Here is a 5,221-nt window from a genome sequence, read left to right as displayed (position 1 = left end):
GTGAAATGCGAGGGCCTTCTGCAGCAGCTGCACTGGCACTGCTGAGTGTTCCCAAGGGTATCCTGCAGTGGGGAGTGCTGCTGCTGCTTAAAACATTCACGAGGCTGTGGCATTATTCTACCATGGAGTTGGTGTGGCTGAAGCAGTCTTCAGGGACTAGAAGCCTGGAGATGCCCCTTCAACTGGGTGAAAAGGCAGATGGCATCAGCGAATAGGTTTTAGTGTTGTCTGAATGTTTTAAGATAGTGGGGATCGCTATCACTTTGTACCTCAGGTTGCGTGGTATGTTTTACTCCCTAAGGTTGGTGATGACCAAGCCTTACTGTTTGTTGCCGATGAGTTATTCTGCTTGATTTGGGGAATAGGTTTCTTCTCCACTGCCCTTATGTGCAAGAACATCTGTCACCACAGCACACTTCTTACGAGAATGGGTAATAAGCTGACAAAGACATTCTGTTTTTGTTGGGGGCTGCCAGGACCTCAATGGCCCCAGATTTGATCTTAGCTTCCATTCATTTCTTGGAGCCAAACTCATGTGTGTCTGAAAGTTGATAAAGAGGTAGCACACGGAGCTGCTGCTCTTGTGGAATAACACCTAAAGATCAGTTATCTCCTGGAGTTAAAGTACAAACCACCGTGCTTCCATTAATCGTGTTGTGAATGTCCCTGTGCGGATGGGCACAGAAGTCCAGGCAAGTGGTGACCCCAGAGAAGGATGACCTTCCTTGCTGCCAAGCCGACATTCTCTGGCAACATTTTCATATTCCACATGATTCTGAAATTCAGGTAAGCTACCGCAGCATCCTCCTTATAAATTGGAGCTAACCATGTAGCCAACCTGTAAGTTTGGTAGAAGCCCAAGCCCCAGAAGATTTAGAATTGTTCCAAGTTCTCCCTTAAACACACAAAAGATAACCCTTGAAGATAACTTATAGCCATCCAAGTACATTCTCCATGAACAGCCAAAAAAGGATGAATCTCCACAAGTCTCTAGATCATATTCCTTGATATGTACAGGTACGATTTTCATTGAGGGTACATCTTCAGTCAGTAGAATGCCCATTGTATGACTTGAGATTCTGAGTTCTGAATAGCAGTCAGCCATTGGAAAAGGAATGCCATCCCATACCATGAGTACAGCCATCATAGCAGTTGGACAGTGGTGGCCTGTATGTTGCTGGACCCAAGGAATTCTTAATCACTGCTTAAAACTCAGCAACTAGACAACCATGACAGCTTGTCCCTTTACCAGTGTAAACTGTTCCTATCCTTACTGTTTCCTTTTTGACCATACCTAATCTCTGACTTCCCTGACAACAGAAACACATGGTCCTGCCCCAAGGTATATATAATACGGGCCTTTGTCTTGAACGAGTAATACCAAAAGACAGTAGCAGATAAGCAGTTCAGAATCCTTAGATATAGACGCTACGTTTTTGTAGTGTTAGTAAAGTTTGAGATGACTGAAATTTTTCTGTGCCCACTGGACAACTCTGATGTTCCAACACTGAGTGAACAGGCTTCCTCTTCACTTTTGGTAGAAACCAATGTAATTCCACCTGAACACGCTACATTTACATTCCTGAGAGTTAGTGCTGACTCCAGTAAGGGTGTTGGATGAGAGATACCAGGCAATGTTGGCAATTGGTGACGCATGAGTTGCTCCTTAACCTGCTGAAACTGTATTTGATCATTGCCAGGCATCACGTTAGCTCACTGGCTAGGTGCAGAGGAGGGCAGGGTCAAAGGATGGGCTTTCTGGTTAGCATTCACCATTAATTGTATCTCAGAATTAGAAGCTTTATCAGTGAATGCCTTCCTGTTGGATTCTGTTTTAAGATATAAGCTGAGTGAATCCAATGGTTCAGCATTCATCTTTCCCCTGCTGGTTTAGGTTATCTCTAATTTTATCTGAATAGAGGAAATACTGTTTTGGGCTGTATAATGAACCTCATTTGAGCCACTGCTTTCCATATTTTGGTTAAGGAAGAAACCTTCCCAAATACAGTAGGAAAATCATGTGGACAAAATTGCCCAAAATTATGACATTTGGATAACATTGAAAAGTCAAATAGTGCCATAAGCATAGGACAACGTTGCCCACTTCTGATTTTGTTGATTACAACTGTGGGCTCTTTTCATCTCCTGATGGGGTGGATTTTCTTTGTGGGCTGTGTTCCTTGCTTTAATGCTGAACCATGATTTTGTAGTCTTGAAGGTGTTTTCTGTTGTATTGTGCCCTTTATAATCCTTTGGATATATACCCAGTAATGGGATTGCTGGGTCAAATGGAATTTCTTTCTAGGTCCTTGAAGAATCGCCACGTTGTCTTCCACAATGGTTGAACTAATTTACACTCCCACCAACAGTGTAAAAGTGTTCCTATTTCTCCACATCCTCGCCAGCATCTGTTGTCTCCAGATTTTTTAATGATCGCCATTCTAACCGGCATGAGATGGTATCTCAATGCTTTGATTTGCATTTCTCTGACCACTGACGAGCATTTTTTCATGTTTGTTGGCCTCATGTATGTCTTTTGTAAAGTATCTGTTCATATCCTTTGCCCACTTTTGAATGGGCTTGTTTTTTTCTTGTAAATCTGTTTTAGCAAGTTGTCCCAACTGTGTTGCAACGTCTTCAATGGAAGTATGGGCTACATCCTGACATGACACATCATCTGAGTCCAGATTTTTGCTGCTGTCCAGTGCCTGGTTACAATACCTCAATTCATTATTTCTTGGTGTCAACATGCAAATTCTCAGAACAACTGTCAAGAGTAATTATTCCTGGACCCATACTTGTATTGGTGTCAGTCTTGGATAAGTTTGAAGTTGGTATAAAAAGAAAATGAGTTTGACTTTTGAATATTCATGTGACTTTGTGGATGCTTGGGTTAGTGGCTAAGCTGATAGGTGATTTAGATAGCATGGTTTGCCCATTGGGAACCATGTTGCATGAACTTTGTTTTCCCAAAGATGGACGGTGATGGTTTGACTCTCCATGTAAATTTGGGTCTTGGAGATCTTAGTATAGAGGATAGCTTTGAAAGTTATTTAGCAAACTGGCTGTTGTCTTGTCTGATGAACTGACTTAATTGGTGTTCTTCATCCTTCTAAGTTTGGCTACCACTTAATGCAGTGTTAATCTCCTATCCATTAACAATAAGACACTTGGTTGAACTGGAGATCCATATTTTGGTTGAGCACCTTCGTTGTGTATACTAGCATGACAACTTCTGTTGCAGTGTGAAGAATGTGGGATGGAATTGAAGTTAAAGTCAGGCTACTGGAATGCTAAAACATGATTTCTCCCCTTGAGATGATCACAATTCATATCAGCAGCAACTGAGCTCACAGCATTGTTAGTTTGCAGTGTCTTTTAGGAATTTATAAGAATTGTTTTTAATGTCTTGCCACATTCTTCACTATTGAATTTTTAAATGACACATTTGTTTCAGTGGGAAAATAGTGTACATGTTTAACGCTATTTCTTAGTTTGTACAAACAATTTTGGAGGTTTGGTTCATTTGTCAACCTCAGTTTTTTGGTTTTTCAGCTTCTGGGACATTCACACTGAATTCTGACATGATCAGTTAAATGGATTTTTCTTGTGTGTCCACTTCTCCACTCAATGCCTGTCATGCTTGCTTTCTTAGTTACCTTTTCAAAAGGATGTGGGTTTGATTCCAATTTTTCTTCCCCATGCCACATCTAATGTATTTATGGAGTCTGACTTGGGGCCACTTACTGATTGGTTGTCAAAATCTGCCTTTAAAACTTTGGACTGCTTTTCCCTCTGGGGCCACTTGTTTTCCTTGATACTCTCCAGATTCCTCCTGACAAGCTACAAACAAGTGACCCTTGGTGCTAAATCAGATCAAGAGACCCTTCAAAGCTGTATACAGGAAGTTGAGGAAGACCCCGTGAAGCATGGAAGAGTCCTCTCTCAGGGGGTAATGGGAGCCCCTTAGTTTTAGCTGGCAGGAAGCTTATATGAACCTGCTTCTGAGTTTCTACATTGCTTATAGCTGTTACTGGAGGTTATGAATTTTTCTGAGTTTGAGGAGTGTGTTCTGAGCAAAAAGGCAAAAATATGTATAACACTCTGGACTGCAAGTCCATATGAGACAGTGCTTTGGGGCCTGGGCCATTGGGAAGGAGCATTAAGGTAGCAATTGGATTTGAAGGAACAGAAAGGAAGACAGGCACATCTAGGACAACACTCTCTCTCATACAAAGTTTCTTGTTGCTCTAAAACAGTATCAAAGGCCTTTCCTTGGACTTGGAATATCACCGGGAATCTCTGGATCTGGAGTCTCACCCTGGGCCTCACCATGACCTGGATCAGCCCCTAAAATTTCCAATTGATGTGGGATATCACCAAGCACCTGTCCTAGGCCCGAGGTGGTATCAGGAACTTCCTGTTGATTTCCAGTAGCACTGAAGTTCACGTGATCTGGTTTAGCACCAAGGGTCACTTGTTTTGAGCCTTCCAAGAAGAATTTTATTAGAAGTTGCCCCACCACGAGCCAAGCAATTAATAAGGTTATACCTGAATTGAACCTTAGACTGAAGGTGGGGTAGCAATCTCATTCATTATCACTGGGATTTGGGTAAGAATCAGATAACTTAGATTCTACTCGAGAGCCCAAGTCTGCTAACTGAATGCTGGGGTTTTCTTGAGAGGTAACTTTGGGGCTTGTTCTTTGGGGCAAAGGAGCACGCAGTCATAAGCAAACATTTTGGGAGAACCACTGGTATCATTCAATGTCTCTTCAGAAAACAGTCCTTCAACATGTCATGTCCCTTCCAGTAGCCCAGGAAGGATCTCAGCTACAGGGTCACTGTGGGTTGGGATACTGATTTTGGAATACTCTACTCCTTGGGACCCAGACTGAGTTGTCTCTTGGCTCTTACCGTTTTAAAGAGGGATTTTGCACACCAATATGGACTCGGTTCCAACGCGAGACACCCGAATCGTTCTTTGAGTGCTTTACTCGCAGATCGGGGAGTATCGTATAATCACAATCAGGTTGCTTTTCTAAACCCTTAGGAAGTGGAACATTTTTGGTTTTGGCTATGACCAGTGGGAGTTGGGAGTGACCTGCTAAGAGGTGCTTTGTAGAGCCATTGTAAACCCAGTTCAGGTTAAGGACTCTGGGTTCTGACAAAGACCCTCAGTCCTATCCAAATTCAAGCATGCTGCTCCAGCTCTTTCAGAA

At 42.5% G+C, this 5,221-nt stretch overlaps 1 pseudogene; it reads right to left on the bottom strand.

Moving 5' to 3' along the window:
• Positions 1-4: 4 nt before the first annotated feature.
• LOC116547791 lies at positions 5-5,214 on the bottom strand (annotated as a pseudogene).
• Positions 5,215-5,221: the final 7 nt, after the last annotated feature.

The sequence above is a fragment of the Sapajus apella genome, unplaced genomic scaffold (genome assembly GCF_009761245.1).
Source record: "Sapajus apella isolate SASKATOON/1434 unplaced genomic scaffold, GSC_monkey_1.0 scaffold4767, whole genome shotgun sequence".
NCBI lineage: Eukaryota > Metazoa > Chordata > Mammalia > Primates > Cebidae > Sapajus > Sapajus apella.
Note: the sequence above shows the minus strand (reverse complement) of the source record. Positions and strands in the feature narration are given on the sequence as shown.